Source organism: Notothenia rossii, assembly GCF_949606895.1.
Source record: "Notothenia rossii genome assembly, chromosome: 6".
Taxonomy (NCBI): Eukaryota; Metazoa; Chordata; class Actinopteri; order Perciformes; family Nototheniidae; genus Notothenia; species Notothenia rossii.
In genome coordinates, this window is record NC_136909.1 from 88,414,606 (window position 1) to 88,436,286 (window position 21,681).

A 21,681-nucleotide genomic window follows, 5' to 3' on the forward strand; every position below is an offset into this window, starting at 1 on the left:
GCTCATACTGTACATAAATAACACTGAATGAATTAATTGTTGAGAGGAAACTAAAGAAATGGCTTCAACAAGAAAGATCACATGTTTAATCCTAACAGGTATTACAAATTAAAATATAAAAGCAGCCCACACAATTACATCACTATGAAAATATTCATATATAATATAAAAAAATACAATGCATGCAGTATTTGTTGTGTTTATCTGTATTTAATGAACAACATGGCTGGGTGCTGGGTGCTGGTTTGTGGTCGTAGCACTCTCTATCTAACCACTCGTTCAGGTGCTTTCTCGAGTGATTGCAACCAACTACCGCACACGTAGTTCCCGAACCACTTTTCTTCATGTTGTAATTGTTATATCCTCTTTGTCTCTGCGATATCAGTGCTTTGTCGGCACAACGGAGCTAGCTAGCAAAACAAACCCAGTCCGCCAAAACGGAAGTGCATTGCATCGAAGGGAGCAGTTCAGGATGTAGAGCGGAAACGGCTCAATAACTTGTGTATATGACCTTTATTTAAAAAAGAAAAAGCTCCTCCTTTACCAGCTGTTACATTAAAGTGAACAGACGGATTCATTAATTATTATGATTAAATAATGTGAAACATATTATTATGAACTGGTGCAGAATGAGTACTTTTGCACTTTAAGTATATTTTGATGTTTAAACTTGTACTTTAGTGAAGTGTTGAATAGAGGACCTGAAACAGATTATTATCACACTGTGGTTTCACTAATGTTTCTGAAACTAAAGATCTGAGTCCTTCGTCCTCCTCTGTGAGAAACAAGAAACCAGCTGCAGTTCCTCAGAGTGACCACTGGAGGTCCTCCTCCTCCTCCTCCTCCTCCTCCTCCTCCTCCTCCTCCTCCTCCTCCTCCTCCTCCTCCCTCTCCTCCTCCTCCCCCTCCTCCAACACCTTTAGCTTTTATTTTTGGCCCATATTTGAGCTTCCCGACTGAATTGAACACACCTTTTCTTTTCGTTTGTTGACGTGTTTGGACTTGAGTTATTTTTTTTTACAGTGAAGACTAAGAAACAAAATGGCTTCCGTCCTGCTCAGGTGGTGTTTAACACAGAACACCTGAAGAGAAGACTACAACAGAGAAAGAGTCCCTCACAGTTTCATCAGAAACTAAACCTTAATGTGCTCTGTGAAAACAGAAAACTTAGAAATAAGTTAAAAGACTGTCGGCAAAAGTAGTGAAACAGTTCCCGTTGAATGACAGTTTATAGAATATATTCTAATGCCATCAGATACAGATATTGCCTGTAAGTACATGTTGTAACTTTACAGTCTAGTACAAGTACACTTCTTCATTATCAGGACACATGTAACAAGGTGAGAATACTGCATTAAGACGTTTGAGTTTCACTGTTTAGACTTTAGATCAGAGTTCCTGAGGGGGGGCCAGGAGGGCGTGTTGATCGACCAATGAAACGCAGCCAGAGTCTCTCAGGTGTTTCAGGAGCAAAGGCCCAGGTGAGCTCTCTGATGGCTGCTGGGTCCTAGTGCCCTCTAGTTGCCTCCCCCTCCACATCAGTAGCCCTCCTGACAGACTGACCCCCATCAGCCTGAACTCCTCTTGCTCCTCACAGGGAACTCTTTAAACTAACCTGCACTCTCTCTCTGCTCGCACAGCTCGGAGGCCATCTTGTTTCCCAGCTTTAAACAATCACACGTTCATCAACTCAAGCGTTTCTGAGACAGACAACAATCAACAACGTCAACCAATCACAGCTCTACTTACTGAACTGTTAGCCGTGAGATTCATCAGTAGCAGCCTCGTCTGAGCTTCATCAACTTCAGCGTCCATCAGACGAAGTGAAGTGAAGGCGCTTCCTATCCTGCGTCTCAGTGTGTGTGTGTGTGTGTGTGTGTGTGTGTGTGTGTGTGTGTGTGTGTGTGTGTGTGTGTGTGTGTGTGTGTGTGTGTGTGTGTGTGTGTGTGTGTGTGTGTGTGTGTGTGTCCTCACCTCACTATGACAGAATGCAGTCTGACTGGTTGGACTGAGTCTCAGTCTGTGCTGCGTTCACAGGATCAGATGTGTTTGTGAATAGAATTTGTGGGAAGGGATCTTTAACAGAGTTTCCTGCTATACTAACCTGCAGTGCGTTTGATCAAAACATAGGAAGTCATTACATTTGTGTAATTTTGCAGAATAATCCAGAGTGTCGGACTGGACTCTTTGCAGCCTCTGTTGTGTAGAGTTCTGCTTCCTGGACACAGCTTGAATAACTATATTCATTAAAACAACACAAAGTGATCTCTTCACTGCTCTTTGGTGATCTGCTTTTTCCTTTGTAGAGTAACCGCAGCTGTCAGATAAGTGTAGTCCAGTAAAAAGTACAATATGTACCTCTGAGATGAGTACAGGTATCTCACTCTCATTTCTGGTGTAACATCCTCTCGACCGCCCTTCCAACGTGTGTTATCTCCACCATCTCACCCACATTTCCGTTCCTATTGCCTCACACCAAAGTTCGCTTTGTCATGCTGGGGATTGTCAACTTTCGGACTCTTAGACATCCATTGACCCCTTGAGCCACACCATCCGGACAGATTCCAGTCAAATTTTACCGGGTGGGGTTTTTCGTAAATTAGGGTGATGGAATGCTCCGGTTTTGGGACAAAATTAACATGGGATCACTCCGGTCATTGTACGTCAGGGGTGGGCAATTATTTTTTCCATGGGGCCACATGAGAAACAAAAAATATTGTGGAGGGCCGGGCCAAAAGGCTGAACTCAATTCTGCATAATATTAATTGTATTTCTTTATAAAAAGCAGTAAATAGCATTTGTTTTGACAAGCTGGTAAGAGTATATGTTATAGTTGAGCAATGAAAAAGTGAGGTTGCCTTACAAAAAATGTAATTAATTCAATCAAATTTCCCAAAACAATGGTAAACAAAATGTGAACGTTTTTCACCATTTCTGACTCATATTAGTGAACATTTTCAGTCGCATTCACTACAAAACACATTTTGAGTTTCATATACTGTTGGAAAGTTGTGTAAAGGTTCTTAGCATTCTTAAGACATCACAACATTGTCTTTGTGCTCCAAACATTCAGAAAGATACATCATATTGAACTGTCACTGAACATCACTGAACTGTGATTTTGAGAAAAGGCTTCCAAAGAAAGTGTCCCAGTTCACTGCTAGTTGGTTCCTTTACATGCCTACATTTGTAGTCTAACCACCTCATTTGGTGTTTTTAAGTTCTTTTTTCTTGTTCAGTGAGAGAAATCTAGTCTCTACTGGGCTTTAACGAGTGCATCGAAGTCAGGTTGAATGTCTGAGGTGGAGATGCGAAGCACAGCTGACAGATGATCATCAGTGAGAGAGGATCTATACCTGGATTTCATAAACTTCATCTTTGAAAATGTTTGTTCACATATGTAGGTAGAGCCAAAGAGAACCAACATCTTCTGAGCATGTCTCCTCATGTTTGGAAAGTTCTCCTCCTCGAGAGAAGAGTAGAAATCCAGCAGAGATCCTGAGTTAAAGCGCTCTGCCAGTACTGCATCAGACTGCAGGTCAATGAGTTCCAGCTGAACATCACTGGGTGCATTATCCATACTGCAGGTAAAGGGAGAGGAAATCATGAGCATTTCATCCTCCATTGTTCGGAGATCTTCAAATCGCCTTGAAAACTCACCATGCAATGCTTCTAACATGGATGAGTACCTGCGGAGGTGATCAGCTGATGGTGTGACTTCTTTCAGGGTTTGCATTTGAGTGAGAGTGTTGCTCTCCAGTTGGCTTGAAAGAAACTGCATCTTTCTCATGAAAGCCTTCACCAGGCTGTGCATTTCATGAACAAAAAGGCCCTTGCCTTGCAGTTTGGTGTTCAGTTCATTCATCAGTGCAGTCACATCAACAGCAAATGCAAAATCTGCCATCCAGTCCTCATCTGAGAGCTCTGGGATGTCTTTGCCTTTCTTCTCACAAAACTCTTGAATCTCTGCTTTCAGGTCCCAAACTCTTTTTAGCACTTTGCCCAGGCTGAGCCATCTGACAGCTGTGTGGTAGCCGATGTCACTATGCTCAGTCTCATGCTCCTCCAAAAGTGCAACAAACTGTCTGTGATTCAATGCCCGTGCCCTGATGAAGTTTACTATTTTAGTAACAACATCAATAACATGGTGAATTTTTAGCACTGACTTGCACAACACATGTTGGTGTATAATACAATGCAAAAATACCAATTTCTGATCTGCGTCGATTTCAGTCACTTTATCTTGCATACGTTTCAAAAGTCCAACATTTTTACCTGTAAGATTTGGACAACCGTCTGTTGTGACACCTGCCAGTCTGTCCCATTTCAGTCCCAGCGTGTCCATGCACGCATTTACCTCCGTGAACAGATCGCTCCCTGTCGTCGTCCCTTTCATCGGCCGCATTGCTGCCAGCTCCTCCGTAATCTTGAAGTCCGGCGTTATCCCACGGACAAATACGAGTAACTGCGCTGTGTCGCGGACATCACAGCTCTCGTCCAAAGCCAAGGAGATAAAGTCAAAACTTGCCACTTCATGTTGCAGCTGAAGCTCCAGATTCCCCGCAATGTCCTCGATCCTTCTCGTCACGGTTCGCCTGGACAGCGGGACTTGCTCAAAGGCTTCTTTTTTTTCAGGGCATATTAGTGCTGCAGAGTCCTATAAGCACTCTTTGACAAACTCCCCCTCTGAGAATGGCTTACTGTGTTTAGCTATTTTGTGGGATATCACGAAGCTGGTCTTGGTTGCTGCATCCTTGGATGTGTGAAGCTTGGTAAAAAAGCCTTGCTGCTTTTGCAGCTTAGCTAGCAAAGCGTTCGATGTGCGCGCCCTTTCAGCATCAGTCAAGTTTTTGTATTTCTCCGCGTGTTTCGTCTCGTAATGCCGACTCAAATTGTAGTCCTTGAACACGGCGATCTGCTCCCCGCAAACTAAACACACGGCTTTACCTCCGACTTCAGTAAATAAATACTTAGCAGTCCAATTTTTGTTGAAAACCCTACATTCGGCATCTACCTTTCTTTTTTTAGCATCAGCTGACATTTTTGAGCGCTAAAGTCATCTTGTGACAATTATCCAATAACGCGCACGTCTTGATTTGACGTATTGCGTCATTATGTACGTGAATAAAAAACAACTTCAAAATAAAAGCATTGCAGCTTTAGTCCATGCATGAGGTAAAATTAGAAAATATGTTTATTTTGTAATTTCCAATTAACCTTACACGGGCCGGTCAGAGTCAACCAAAGGGCCGGATGTGGCCCGGGGGCCGTACAGTGCCCAGGTCTGTTGTACGTACTTCGTCTCACTGGAATATTAACGGTCAGATTGAATACAACATCGACCCCATTTCTCCGGTCAATGACGGGAGAGTTTTGAAAGTGACAAAACACTGTTCCACACATTTAAAAACACTTAAACAATTAAACAATGTTTACCCAGGATTCAGGCACCTTCCCTGGCTTGTAAAATACGGTGATGCGCCCTGGAGGTATCAGACTATTTAAAACATGTATAACCAGGATTCAATCACTTTTCCTGGCTTGTAAAGTGCTGTGGAGCAGCCTGTTCTCTGGGTAAACTCTCTTTGCATTGGAATCACTATTTCTGCTATCACTATCACCACTTTTCCCCGCCTTTCAAAGACTTATTCCTGGGTAGAAAAGCCATGTGCTGCATGGTGCTCTGTGGGTCTCTGTGAGTCTCAGACCCTGCTAACAGCAGAGACCCTGCTGCCAGTACTATGAACAGATTGATCAGTTTCTAACAATACTTTAGCCCACATCGGAGCCCTCCCAGATGGCAAAAAGTAATTGAAACAACATTGAGATATTGTCACGCTGAAGGCTGCAATCAACATTGATGTCGGACATTGAAAATAAACTAAAATCAACAAACAAAAAAAGAGCCCATTATTTATTCAGTTTCTTTCTTCAGATTCAATGATATGAACATCTTGTAACATCTTTTGTCCACAAGCACGAAAAACATTCTCTCTTGAAGGTCCCATGTCATGCTTTCCTGGTTCTTACCCGTCCCCTTGTGTGTTATGAAGCTTTTTCTGCATGTTAACGGTCTGCAGAGTCACAAACCCTCAAAGTACACCCTGTAGGGAGTAAAACTCTAACACAGAGAAGACCTGTCTATGCTGCCCCAGAACGCCTCGGTGGACATTTCTCTTTTTCCATTGTTTACTTCCTGAGTAAAGTGACGTAACGGATTTCCACACACACACACACAGCCTGGCTGTGAGAGTGTGTGTGCTCAGGCTGAGTTCCTCTGTGTCTCGCAGACCCCATGCCATCATCATTTTCTGTTTAAAGCAGCTTTGCTAGACGTTGATAACATGCATTCTTCACATGCTGAAGATATGGATTTGAAAAAATGCACGTTTTGCAACATAGCACACGTTAAGGACATTTATTGACATAATAAACATCTAGCAAAGCTGTTTTAAACAGAAAATGATGATGGCCTTTTGAACACAGATTCTGAGGATCGTTTCTGCTTCTGCTTTTATCCATCAGGTCAAAATAGGATTCACACACCTGACATCATTGTGATAAATTAGGCCTCAGCCTCTTCAGCACATCACAATCAAAGAATTTAAAAATAAACAAATATAACAATTACAATCCAGTGCCTCTTGTCAACTGGCAACTCACAATTCCACACATTTCAATTTCACAGGCAAATGGGACTTCATGCTTAAAATGACTGCATGTGCAAGCATGTACATACATTGAAGTTTTACCTGATCACTAACAATGAACTTGAACAGTAGAAATACTGGATATGCCCCTCTTTTGAACTGGCAACTTACACATCCACACATTCGTTGATTCCCTATTTCAGAAGAGAACTTATATGCTTAAAATGAAATGAATGCTGTGAGGTTTTACATGAGCACTAACCACAATGCACTGGAACAGGCGAAACATAGATTAAAGTAATATCTGGCTTCCCCATTAACATTCACAGCAAAAGCTTTGTTTTCCGAGACCTTATGCGCTGCGAGCATCGAGAGCCAAGCTCGTAAAAGATCGTCTGAATGGCTTCAAAGCTATACCTCATCTCCTTTGGATAATCCATGTTCATTGCATGAAGTAGGCTGAAGAGGAAAGGCAGTAGAGAGGTCTGGCAGGTCATGCAGTACAATGGTCCCTTCCCACACAACAGCCACGTCTCGCACAAAGTTGGCGATATGGCGGCATCATCATCTTCAATGACGGTGAGGATGGCCACAGACACACCTCTCAGCAATCGTTCTTCATGGTCAGTGTCCTGAGGAAAAGTAAAATATGTATGAATGAATGCTATGGAAAACTAAACGGCAAAATACATATCCACTGATGCTAGCTTTAGCACCAAGCTACTGAGTCTTAACATTCAGCTTGTGGAAGTTATAATTGCAACTCAACAGCACGGCGGCTATCACCCACCAACCTTGTTGTGCCGAGTTCTATAAAGAAGTATTTTCTGATAAAGAACACCAGACAACAATGGCCAGATGTATCGGGTTGGCTGTTGCTCAAACAGCGCTGATATTTATTTTTAATTTTGGGTGAACTCATCGCGCTCGGGTTCATGAGGTGAAAACATCTCTGGGCTCAAAATAAATCTTACACAAAGTGTATTATTACATTGCATTTAGCTGACGCTTTTATCCAAAGCGACTTACAATAAGTGCATTCGACCAGGAAGATACAACCTTTAAGAAAACAGAATCATATAAGTACATCAGGTTTCATAGAGCCAAACATTTCAAGTGCTACTCAACTGGCATTTAGAAAGCCAGCCCTTTATTAGTATATAAGTGCTTTGTTAGTAATTCTATCGCTCGAAGTGGAGTCTAAAGAGATGAGTTTTCAGTTTGCGTCGGAAGATGTGTAAGCTATCTGCTGTCCTGATTACAATGGGGAGCTCATTCCACCATTTTGGAGCCAGGATAGCAAACCCACGTGTTTTTGCTGACGGGAACTTGGGTCCCCCTCGCAGTGCCGGTGCAGCGAGCTGTTTGGCTGATGCAGAGCGGAGTGCACGTGCTGGGGTGTACGGTTTAACCATGTCCTGGATGTAGGAAGGGCCAGATCCATTCGCAGCATGGTACGCAAGTACCAGTGTCTTGAAGTGGATTCTAGCAGTTACTGGAAGCCAGTGAAGGGAGCGGAGGAGCGGCGTGGTGTGGGAACATTTAGGAAGGTTGAAGACCAGACGAGCCGCTGCATTCTGGATGAGCTGCAGAGGTCGGATGGCACATGCAGGTAGACCAGCCAGGAGGGAGTTGCAGTAGTCTAGGCGTGAGATGACGAGAGCCTAGACCAGAATCTGCGCTGATGTCTGGGTCAGCTGGGGACGTATCCTCCTGATGTTGTAAAGCATGTATCTGCAGCAGCGGGTTGTAGCAGCGATGTTTGCAGTGAAGGACAGTTTGTTATCTAGGACCACACCCAGATTCCTTGCGGTCTGAGTCGGGGAAACAACAGAGGTGCCGATGTTGATTGTTAGGTCAAGAGTGGGACAATCTTTTCCCGGAAGGAAGAGCAGTTCAGTCTTGTCAAGGTTGAGCTTGAGGTGATGAGCAGACATCCACCGAGAGATGTCTGCTAGGCAAGCAGAGATGCGTGCGACGACCTGGGTCTCTGAGCGGGGAAAGGACATAATTAATTGGGTGTCGTCAGCGTAGCAGTGGTATGAAAAACCATGCGGGCTAATGACAGACCCGAGCGAGTTTGTGTACAGGGAGAAGAGGAGGGGACCAAGAACCGAGCCCTGAGGGACCCCTGTAGTTAATTGACAAGGGTCGGACTCGGACCCTCTCCAAGTAACCCTGTAGGTGCGGTCGTTGAGGTATGAGGTGAGGAGGGAAAGTGCAGTGCCTGAAACTCCAAGTTCTTGGACAGTGCGAAGGAGGATCCGATGGTTCACCGTGTCGAATGCAGCAGACAGGTCCAGAAGGATGATGACAGAGGAGAGGGAGGCTGCTTTAGCAGTGTGCAGTTCGTCAGAGACAGCAAGGAGAGCAGTTTCTGTTGAGTGACCTGCCTTGAAACCAGACTGGTGCGGATCCAGAAGGTTGTTCTGATGGAGATAACAGGAGAGTTGTTTAAAGACAGCGCGTTCAAGTGTTTTAGACAGGGACGGGAGGAGAGAGACGGGCCTGTAGTTAATAATATCAGACGGATTGAGAGTGGGTTTCTTAAGGAGAGGGTTTACTCTTGCCTCCTTGAGACTGTTTGGAAAGTGACCAGAAGTTAGAGAAGTGTTGATGAAATGAGAAATGGTAGAATATCAGGAGCGATAGTCTGAAGGAGGTTTGAGGGGATAGGGTCCAGAGGACAGGTGGTAGGATGGGCAGAGGTAACGAGGGTAAGAACTTCACTTGGAGAGAGAGGGGAGAAGGAGGTCAGTGTGTGGGTGAAGGGAGGGTCTGGTGACCCAGCGGTGAGTAAAGGTGAGTCAGAAAAAGAAGAGCGACTATCATCAACCTTTTTTTCAAAGTGGTTAACAAAGTCGCTTGACAGAAGGGAGGAGGGGGGAGGTGCTTTGGGGGGGTCCAAGAGGGTGGAGAAGATAGAAAATAGTTTTTTGGGATTGGAATAGGAAGATTGGATCTTATCTTGAAAGAAAGTGCTTTTGGCCTGACAGATGGAAGCAGAGAAAGAGGAGAGGAGAGCCTGATAGGTTAGGAGGTCGTCATGGTGTTTGGATTTCCACCATTTCCGCTCTGCTGCCCGAAGGATGGTTCTATTAGCACGCAGTAGGTCATTTAGCCAGGGAGCAGGAGGGGACTGACGAGCCGGCCGCGATGTGAGAGGACAGAGAAAGTCCAGAGAGGATGAGAGAGTAGAGAGGAGAGTTTTTGCAGCAGTGTTTGGAGGCAGGAGTTGGAACGAGTCAGAGGAAGGGAGGGCTGAGAGCACCGATGAGGCAAAGGTAGAGGGGGAGAAGGAACGGAGGTTACGGCGGACAGGAGCAGAGTTAGAAGAGATTAAGTTGTTATGTTTGGAAAGGGGTAGAGAGAATGAAATGAAGAAGTGATCGGATGTGCGAAGCGGGTTTACAGAGAGGTTAGAAGTAGAGCAGTTCCTTGAGAATATGAGATCAAGGACATTGCCAGCTTTATGAGTTGGTGGGGATGGAGACAGTGAGAAAGCAAAGGTGGTTAACGGAGATGTTAGTTCAGATACCTTCCGTGTCTGGAGGGTGAAGTCTCAGAGAAGTACAGCGGGAGGGCCAGTTTCAGGGATGTGTGAGAGGAGATTATCTAACTCCTCCAAGAAGTCCCCCAAGGCGCCTGGTGGACGGTAGAGAACAACAATGGTTCATTGTATAGGATGGGTTACTGTGACGGCATGGAATTCAAAGGTGGAAGGAGTGAAATTAGGTAGCTTGAAGAGGGAAAAGCTCCATTTGGGAGAGAGCAGGAGACCAGAGCCCCCTCCTCTGCCAGAGGGTCTGGGTGTGTGGGAGAAGGAATATGCTGTGGAGAGAGCTGCTGGGGTGGATGTGTTGGATGGAGTGATCCAGGTCTCCGTGAGAGCAAGGAAATCCAGAGACTGAAGGGAAGCGTAGCCAGAGATGAAGTCAGCCTTAGGGACAGCTGAGGTGAAAACATCTCTGGGCTCAAAATAAATCTTACACAAAGTGTATTATGCATAAATGATTAGCATAAGCTATGAGGTCATAAAATGTTTAAGCTACATTAAGCAATATTACTTGTATTGTGTTAATAAGTTTATTTCCTACAGTTAGTATTATTTACCAAACACTCCAGAAGAAACTTGGTTGTGTCATCTCGGCAGGCCTCTCAGTGCTGCTGTCTTTCGGTGAGACACAATGTCGGATGTCTAAGGAGTACCCAGTGGAAACACACAAACATATCAATGAGTTTAGTGCCGTAGTGAATTTATACAAAATCCGACGTTCTGTATAGTAATGAGGAGGATAAAGAACAGCTCAGATCCCAGTAGCATGCTTCAGTAAAAGACTGGCAAAACAAAACAAAACAAAAACTGCAATCCTGCGGACAATTCTACTTTTACAAATTAAAAATACTGTTATAGTTCTCAAATTGCACCAACTAAGAACACCAAGCAATGACTTTTAACATCCATTTTTACTGAAGCCTTTCCATCAAAGCGTTTTCACTCCTACAAATGTTAGGCGAAGGGCATTTCATATTTTCAAACAGGGGATAGGGCTTTGGTGGACCCGGCTCCGGCCATTCTCCCCTCAACTTTTGCATGCTCTTAGATTGAGGCACTTCACTCACTTTTTCATCAAGTTTTTCCAAGAGGTCTTCCATCTTCTGTCCAAAAGCTCCCTTCCTAGCCCGGTACAGTTTCAGCAGGCAAGGCACATGTTTGTCAAAGGCTGCCCCGAAGGTCCCCAGGAGGTCTTTGCTGGTGATCCGGTGAAATTCTTCAGATATCTGAAAAACAAAATAATAAAACAATGTAATTTGATTGTAACCACAATGTCATGTTTTTTCTGTGCAGCAAATTCCTGGGTAGCTGTCTTGTTCAAAGTCTGCACCATCTTAAGGGGATAGATAGTTTGGATGTTTTGAATTGAAAAAAAAACTGGTATTACAATTTTGGGGACTGATTGGAAAGTGGGGCGTATTGTGTTGGAGGGGCCTGTAGTGGAGTGGTAGGGCAGGGTATAGTATAGTTTGCCAATTGACTGACATACACAGTCAGTGTGAATACAGGGCCAGTTCGCACCTTTTCCGTGACAAAGGCGACAATGTTTTAGAAGAGTCTCTTGATTGGAGCTTGCAAATCTGCAAAATCTGCACTGCATGTGATCCAGCCCTGAAATACAAGAGAAACATATAGGACATTCAGTTCAGTCAGCACTCGCAGAGATATCATTTTTGAAACTTTTAATTTGTTAGTTTTCATCCTTCCTCATATACTTAGTCGGACTTAACGAAAAAACGATTTAAAACTCAGTTAATGGGGTTAATTTTTAAATTGCTTCAGTTTATCATCGTAACAGATCAAAACGTTTGGATTCATTTTACAATAAATCAATAAATGGTATTCTTCTACAAACAAAAAACAAAACAATGAACACATTTAAACAAACCACTAATAGTATATTAACTACGTTATTCAAAATTAACATTCACTTTAGATAATAACACCGGTATAATAAACGGAGCGCTCTCTTTTCCTCTCTCTCTCTCTCCCTCTCCTGACAGCCCATCAGTATCTCATGCAGCTCGCTACTCCAGTAACGAGTGACCCGACAGTGAAGAATAAACAAATGTATAACTAGTTTAGCTAGTTCCAGAGGTAGATAAAATAGCTAAGTGTGTTTGGTCTAACTTGAAACGTGTGCTTTGCTCCGCTCATCGGACCGTTACAGCGGCTGAGCTTCAGGTGATCACGGAGCTGCGTGACCTAAACAATAAGTGTTGCTTGGCAACGGGGTGTGGCTGCAAAGTATATATTTTTTCTCTCAAGTTTTAGATGTTTTTTACCCTCAACCAAACAACAAGACCTGTAACACAACAATGTCAGAGTCACCGGCGGCCGGCTACCCCAATAAACAGACGTTACTAACCGCTTAACAACAATGCCCCCCATTCCATGTATAGTCACACATACACACAAGTTCTTTATAAAACGTACGAACACGGCCTCTCAGCGAAAATGTATAACACATACATTTCCGCCATGGTCTACATGCGCTTGTACGTCGCCGCCATGTTTCAACGGTTAACCGTATTCAACCCAACATCGGACAAGGCTGCCGCTGGCCTGTAAAAATACATGTCAAGGCTAAGTTTCAACACAGCAGCAACGTTGTCTTATCCCAATCAATGCTGTGTGTAAAGTTATAGCGTTATACGTCTAGCTCGGTTTACTATAACACCGGTCGTTTCACCATCAAAATGCATTATAAACGCCTTCAGGTGCTTGAACATAAATTCGACGCCATCTGTAGCTAAGCTAGCAAAGCTAACTGTGGTGGGTCAACCCAGTCTCATGGCATTTTGTGTTATAGTCACAAAATGTAATCCATTGATTCGTGTTCACCAACACAATTATCAAGTAAGGGTTACGATCCACCCGCTGTGAAATGAACTTAACTTCCATATTTGCCGTACACTTGTGTTTACGGAAGTTGAGATGTTTCTCGGTTCTGATTGGTTGTTCCTCGTCACATGACGAGCGGTGCGCTCTGCTGCAGTGCACGTCTCCATTGAAACCAATGGAAATGAGATCCCAACGCTGATGTGCATGGCTCCGTACAAAGTTGTACTCATTGCATTAGTATAGGCAACTGTAGCTTTTTACACTGGAGGCGCCCATCTCGGCCGAAGTCGGTTCATATTAACCTAAAGTTACATCATTAAATGGTAAATGTCGCCTTTAAGGAGCAGAACATTTTTGTTTTATTTGTTTGTGAATAATGAAATAATTTCAAATCAGTTTTTCTGTGATAGGTAATTGATGTGGAGAAGATTGACCTCAGCCTTGCTTTGAACATTGTTCCAAAGGCTCTGTAGTAAATGGTGAGTATTCAAATGTTTTCTGTGATTTACTTGAGTAACTTAAACTTCATCTTTAACTAATTTAAAACTGATATTAGTCTGACGATTTCTGAATATTTATTCATAACATTTACATACTGCAAACATTGCAGGGATATACACATGTTCTGATTTATTAGGCAAAAGTGATTCAGAAAGTGAGAGGCAAAAGCCAAACATTCTGCGATAAAGCCTCCTTCACAAAGTGATCATGTTTTGTTTGTTGAAATGTCTATAAGGGTGTTTCTTATATGTAGTCTTACATCAGTAATACTTATTTTAAGTCGCTTTGGAAAAAAACGTAACTAAATGAAATGTAATGTAGTCTAACCTGGTTGTTCGTACTTGATATAAAAAGTTATTCTCACTATAGAGCCAAAACAGGAGTAATGTGGTCCCTTCTCCGTGCTCTGGTCAATACATGTTGAATCAGCTGAAGCAACTTAACTGAGTTTTTGGTACACCCTGATAATAAAGAGTTACAATAAGCTAGCCTTGAAGTAACAAATGCATGGACTAGTTTCTCTGCATCGTTTTGAGGCAAGCACACAACTACAATCATGACATCATTAGAAAATGAAATGATTTCATGATTTTTATGACTGTGATAATTTGTTTTCTTTGATAAATGTGGAGTTTAAGCGTATAACAACCCCGCCCCTCCAATCAAGATTTCTCTCTCAGCTGGATGTGCTGTCTGACAAACTTCTGAAGGTTTATGAGAAGAGAGGAGGACAGATAGGCCAGCGTCTGAACTGTATTATGTCAAACATGACTCAAGTAAGAATTCATTTTAAGGAAATTATACATCGAGTCAATAGTGTACACATTTCATTGAGCAAAACAGATTCTTTCTTTTCTTATTCCCCTTCACTTAGGTTGATGATGTCGATTTAGGCCGGGATTGTCTTCTCAAGGGGCTGTGTGTGTACCTCTGTGTGTGTACCTCTGTGTGTGTACCTCTGTGTGTGTACCTCAATGAGAGAGTTTGTGGTCAGTAGAAGTAATATTTGACCTTTTGATTTTTTTGTTTGGCTTTAAAATATGTATTTATTGAAACACCACATAGTATATAGCCTAAAGTAAGTGAACATCCCTGTTTTTGGTTTAATAGCCAGACTACACTGAAAAGCTAGAGGCCTTTTAATTTAAAACTGATACAGGAAATGAAACATTCTTTATCAGGTCAGACAGGAGTATATCAGATAACAAGGAGGCTTAAAAGTACTGAAATCTGACCAAATGTACTTGTTAGACACAGGGACTTAGTAATGGGTATATATATGTATTGATTTGTTAGATCTCACTCTGTTCCCTTTTGTGACTGTGCGCTCTGCAGGCAGAAGATGAAGACGTCATTCTGCGGTCCATTCAGGGATTACGGTGGGACTTTATGTTGTCAAACACAATTCCACCATGAGAGCAGAGGACAGATGAGACCAGAGGACAGATGAGACCAGAGGACAGATGAGACCAGAGGACAGATTGTCCTGGAAGGCCAACAGGTACTAACTGATGTGGACAACATTGCATTAGCTGCTACCATGCTGTTTGGACAAATGTATGCAATGAACCTGAACGACCCCCCTAAACTGAAGTGCACGTTCGAAGTGCCCCAGCAAATGTTAATGGAGCTAGACGGCAACATGCTCTCCAAGAAAGCCCAAGCGTTTAAAAACAAACTGTTTGAGTGAGCTGTTGCCATGGACCATTGTGCGCTTTTACAGCATTCATCCTGGACTTTCATCGATACAACTGTCTTGCACTTCCTTTGCTCATGCTTTTTGCTGTATTGATTTGCATGTTTCAGAAATGTGGGTTTTTCCTGGGGTCATGTGTTTTCAGAATGTACCACTTGTCATGTGTTTCAGAATGTACTAATTGCACTACTTCAAAATGTCAGTTCTTGTTTTTATTTGTAATACTTTCTTTAGTGCATATGTGGTGAGAAACCAGGCCATTATTATACTGTCATGTATTTTTCCAAAGCAATGCCATTGCTTTTTTGTATTAAAGTGCCCTTTCATATTAGCAGGGTACTATTTAAATAATGGATTTGCAAGAACGTTTCCTTTTTTCGGCTAGGCGTTGACATTTTCTGTTAATTGTTTACTATGAATGAGTTACAAAAATAAGCCTTTCTTTGCCATTTGGCCCAATAAACCTTTCTTTTGGTCGGGAGAATAGTTTCCTGCTTGCTGTGTTCTAACACAATAATGTATATGTACATGCATCACAAACTTTTTCTATTTCTTCTATTTCTTTATTTTCAATGTATTTGTTAATTCTCCTGGGGCTGCATGATGGAAAAACCAAAAGCTCATCTGGATGTGTGGTGGTTGTTAATATTGTTTTATTTTTTGAGAAAAATACATGAATGTTGTTCAAAGAAATGTGTTTGTCTTTATTGACTATTTGTTTTAAAATGTTATGATAAATGCTGTAGATATAAGAGATTAGGATGGATCCTGTAGAAGAATGTACGACATGCCTCTATTCACATGAAATAAATAATCTTATGTACCCCTTGAGCACTAGGTAGATTAAACAGGAAACTATAGCATGGAGTTTAAACAAAACATTCATGTGGCTTCAACAGGTACAAATGAAATGAGTATATTAAAAGCCTATAATGAACATAAAAAGTCATGTTGGTTAAACATAGGGTAAATGAATATACCTGTATTAAAGGAAATATTCAAATGAACATAACAATTTCATGTTTCTTTGACATAACATAGTTGTGTGTCTTTAACATAATGGAATAGTTTTGAGTACACATGTTTTTAATGTGTGCAACTGGTTTCCATATTAAAATCATGTTAATCCAATGGCCTTTTTTTTCAGTGCAGTGGTCAACTTTGATGAAACTGAAAGTAAAGATGCCAATGAACCAGATTCAGCCTTTGCTGCCGCCAGTGAGAGCTCAGATGAAGATGACCAGATGGAGCCTGAGCCTCTGTCAGATTTGGATCATCCCTCTCTCCCCCCTCACAGAAGGTGCATGGCTCACACCTTGAATCTAGTGGCCAAAGATACAGAATTGAAAAATGCTACAAAGCAATGTCGAGGGCTGTTTTTGCAAAAGCATCTGCTCTGTGGAACAAGGTTAAGCGGAGTTCAAAGGCTTCTGATACTGTGGAGGAAAAGCTTGGGATTAGCTTTGTTGCGCCAAATGACACAAGATGGAACTCTGTATTTCTTTCCATGGAGCGACTGTCTCGCATTGCAACACTAACTACCAAGGCAGAAATGAATGTGGATGAGGTCACCTCTGCAAATGATGCCACTCCCCTACATGACAAGCTGCTCCTGCACGATGTGAGTGATGAGTTTGGCTTTCGTCGATTCTCACCAGATGAAGTCAACTTCATACACAAGTTTGTGGATGTGATGAGGCCTTTGGCACTTGCACTAAACATCCTCCAAGCAGAGAAGAACATCTTTCTTGGGTACCTGGCTCCAACCATTGTGCAACTGCAATGTCATATGAATGACCTGTTGGATGAGAGCACAAAACCCACTGCTGCAGAGGGTCTCATTACATGCCGTCCCCTCATAAAGAGCATCTTGCAGTCACTGAGCACAAGGCTGGCAGGTCTTCTGGAGAAGAGGGAGCACATACTGTCCGCTATACTGGTGCCAAGATTCAAGCTTGACTGGGTCCAAGATGAGGAGAAACATGTGCAGTACAGATTGATGCTGAAAAGAGAATGGCAAACCAACTCTGATGACTCGGATGCAAGAGACTCAGGTCAAACCCAGTCCAGTGGGGAAAGTAACAAGAAAGATCCTGCAGCTTCATTCTTCAGATTTAACAGAAATCCTCAGGTTCCTCAAAAATCTGAAGTGGACATGTATTTGGATGCCCCAACCACAGATGGGTTTGATGAGTACATGCAGTTTCCAAAACTCAAAAGGCTGTTCATAAAACACAGCACTGCCCTCAAGCGCTCCGGTAGAGAGGCTCTTCAGCATCGGTGGTCAAATATTCAGGTAGGGATGAGCTGTGATTATATTCCTCATCTAATTATTTCAGTAATTGCCATTTGCCTCAGGACACAATTCCTTTAATACAGATTACTGTTACAATGTTTGCCACAATAATCATGATGTTAAAATGCCTTCTCTTCTTCTTCTTTCTTCTTCTTCTTGCATCTCATTCAGGCCCAGGAGAAACCGGCTGGGAGATGACAACTTTGAGAAGCAGCTGATCTTGAATGCCAACAAAAATATTTGAAGGTAGATATATTATTGTTGTGACCTGTTTTTTGGGCTATAGAAGTACAATGTATTGCTAATGGAGATGAGTATATTGGTGTGCAGAGGTGAGCTGCATGAAAATAACAGTCAGAGCATATCTTGTTTTTGTTTTTACAGGAAGTAAGAAACAGCAGATCCACCAGGGAGAGACCAGACCACTGTGACCGAAACAGTAGATCCACCAGGGAGAGACCAGACCACTGTGACCGAAACAGCAGATCCACCAGGGAGTGACCAGACCACTTTGACCGAAACAGCAGATCCACCAGGGAGAGACCAGACCACTGTGACCAAAACAGCAGATCCACCAGGGAGTGACCAGACCACTGTGACCGAAACAGCAGATCCACCAGGGAGTGACCAGACCACTTTGACCGAAACAGCAGATCCACCAGGGAGAGACCAGACCACTGTGACCGAAACAGCAGATCCACCAGGGAGTGACCAGACCACTGTGACCGAAATAGCAGATCCACCAGGGAGAGACCAGACCACTGTGACCGAAACAGCAGATCCACCAGGGAGAGACCAGACCACTGTGACCGAAACAGCAGATCCACCAGGGAGAGACCGGACCACTGTGACCGAAACAGCAGATCCACCAGGGAGAGACCAGACCACTGTGACCAGTGACAGAGGATCTTCATTCAGATAAGGCCTTTTCAGGATGGACAGAAAGTAACAATGTCCTTGCCCCTGCACACTTTTGGACTCTTTTTTTATTTTCACAAATTATGATTTGTGATTTAGTTATTTTAGTTATTTATTTGAACTGTAACCAGTGGTGACAGATCTTCACTCAGTATTTTCACTCACACTGGACAGAAAGTAATAGCAGTACTGTCCATGGGCCTTGGACTCTGACTGACTCTTTAAGTTATTTGGGTTTTTTTACCTAATTTTTTTTACCTTTTTTGCCTCATTCATTTGGGCTGAATATTGCACCCAAGTTATGACCCAAGTTATAGAACTTTTTGTTCTTTGGGCAAACAAGTCAGGAAAAAAAAAGAATGCGACTGACTTAATGAAAAGAGAATTAATGTTTAAATGTTTTGCACTTTGAATATTGAACTTTGAGGTACAACCTTAGTTTCATACCTCAGCCTGGTTCCTACCTCGTGTTGTGTTAGTACAGAGTTATGTCGGCACATGTTTATATGTTATATGTTTGCACAATGACTACTTTCACTTTTGGTACTTTAAGTATATTTAGATTATTATACTTAATAAAGACCATTCAAGAAGCATGTTTTTTCTCATGTTTTTGAAAATATAATGTAGAGATGAAAGCTGCAGCTGCTACTAGTGTGGACTGAATGGGCGGCAGCAAAGCTTTATGGAAATGCCAGTATTCTGATTGCTGTCTGTGGTTCTATATGGGTTATGGCAATCATTTTGACAAATAATAGCTCGCAGCAACGTATTGAAAAAAGAACTATAAACTATAAATTAGTTCATTTTTGAAAACATGAACTTTAGTTCAACATTTTGAATTATGAACTATGAACTGAACTAGTTCATTTAAAAATGTGTGAACTGTGAACTGAACTAGTTCATGTAGAAAGTGAACTTTCCCAACACTGCTCTCAATGCTCTGTGGTCTTCAGGACGGTTTGAAGACTTCAGGAATATCCTTCATGAGGATTATTCTTGGCCTTTCTGTGCAGATCACTTCTATTGGACGGACTCTGAAGAGCTCAGCAAGCCTTCAAATCTTCCTCTGTTTTAGAGGTTCATACATTTTAGACAGCCAACAGGAAACTGTGTTTGGAGTTCAGAGCAGAAGATTTGGAGGGTAAAAAATAAAGATGACCAAAATAAATGTACTGATTTTTTTTTTTTAAACGAACAATAAATTGATGTTCTGTATTATTTTAGGTCCTTTAATAAAGGAACACACTAGTAGTTTGTGATTGGACAGAGAAGAGTCTGCTTATTGTCCTGAGTCAGTGGTGAGGACCAATCAGAGCAGAGGAAGCTCCACCAGATGGAGCTGATGCAGGATTTCACTGCTGCACCTTGACTCAGGTGTTGTACTTCAGTTCAGCTTTTAGTTACTTTAGTTCACTTCATTACCTGCTACTTTATTCTTCTACCATTCTACATCTTAGAAGCAAGTATTCTACTTTTTCTGAAGTACATGTATGTGATAACTTACGTTAAGAACATGTTGTGTAAACGTTTCAGATCTAGATTAATAACACTAAATATAATCACCAAATTGTCCTGCCTTAACTATATATTCAAATATGATTCCTTGGTGGAATTCACGAGGCACAATGTACTGTATATGACCTTTATTTAAAAAAGAAAAAAGCTCCTCCTTTACCAGCTGTTACATTAAAGTGAACAGACGGATTCATTAATTATTATCATTAAATAATGTGACACATATTATTATGAACTGGTGCAGAATGAGTAATTTTGCACTTTAAGTATATTTTGATGTTTAAACTTGTACTTTAGTGAAGTGTTGAATAGAGGACCTGAAACAGATTATTATCACACTGTGGTTTCACTAATGTTTCTGAAACTAAAGATCTGAGTCCTTCGTCCTCCTCTGTGAGAAACCAGAAACCAGCTGCAGTTCCTCAGAGTGACCACTGGAGGTCCTCCTCCTCCTCCTCCTCCTCCTCCTCCCCCTCCTCCTCCTCCTCCTCCTCCTCCTCCTCCAACACCTTTAGCTTTTATTTTTGGCCCATATTTGAGCTTCCCGACTGAATTGAACACACCTTTTATTTTCGTTTGTTGACGTGTTTGGACTTGAGTTATTTTTTTTTACAGTGAAGACTAAGAAACAAAATGGCTTCCGTCCTGCTCAGCTGGTGTTTAACACAGAACACCTGAAGAGAAGACTACAACAGAGAAAGAGTCCCTCACAGTTTCATCAGAAACTAAAACCTTAATGTGCTCTGTGAAAACAGAAAACTTAGAAATAAGTTAAAAGACTGTCAGCAAAAGTAGTTAAACAGTTCCCGTTGAATGACAGTTTATAGAATATATTCTAATGCCATCAGATACAGATATTGGCTGTAAGTACATGTTGTAACTTTACAGTCTAGTACAAGTACACTTCTTCATTATCAGGACACATGTAACAAGGTGAGAATACTGCATTAAGACGTTTGAGTTTCACTGTTTAGACTTTAGATCAGAGTTCCTGAGGGGGGGTCAGGAGGGCGTGTTGATCGACCAATGAAACGCAGCCAGAGTCTCTCAGGTGTTTCAGGAGCAAAGGCCCAGGTGAGCTCTCTGATGGCTGCTGGGTCCTAGTGCCCTACCGTTGCATCCCCCTCCACATCAGTAGCCCTCCTGACAGACTGACCCCCATCAGCCTGGACTCCTCTTCCTCCTCACAGGGAACTCTTTCCTGTGTGTGTGTGTGTGTGTGAGTGTGTGTGTGTGTGTGTGTGTGTGTGTGTGTGTGTGTGTGTGTGTGTGTCCTCACCTCACTTTTTACATTTAGCAGTCAGACTGGATGGACTGAGTCTCAGTACTGCGTTCACAGGATCAAATGTATTTGTGAATAGAATTATTGGGAAGGGATCTTTAACAGAGTTTCCTGGAAAAAAATTGGAAAAACTTCTGTCAATATCTTTCTAACTTAACAAACTAGGAAGACACTCATCCCGCCCCGTAACGCTAGTCTTAGGAATGAAGACTCTGAGAGGGCATTACAGCCTGTCTCTACGACCTCTACCTGTTATCCCAATGATATTTCAAAACCTATAGCCCTTTCTCAATTCTCTCCTCGACTCCTATCCTTGCGTCTTAGTCCCGCCCACAGGAGATGCGAGCGGAGGAGTGGAGGAGGGGAACCGAGGACAAACTCCATGTAAACACCAGTCTTTAGTACATTAGAAGTTTATTA

General features: G+C 42.3%; 1 protein-coding gene and 1 long non-coding RNA gene across 2 annotated transcripts in view; both read right to left on the bottom strand.

Moving 5' to 3' along the window:
• Positions 1-21,681, bottom strand: part of LOC307044223 (NLR family CARD domain-containing protein 3-like) — a 52,675-nt gene that overhangs the window by 14,734 nt on the left and 16,260 nt on the right. The window lies entirely within an intron of this gene.
• LOC307044285 lies at positions 10,763-11,873 on the bottom strand. Its single transcript, XR_013809593.1, has 3 exons — positions 11,728-11,873; positions 11,274-11,432; positions 10,763-10,848 (listed from the first exon to the last, which is right to left on the bottom strand). It is a non-coding gene; the product is annotated as an uncharacterized lncRNA (long non-coding RNA).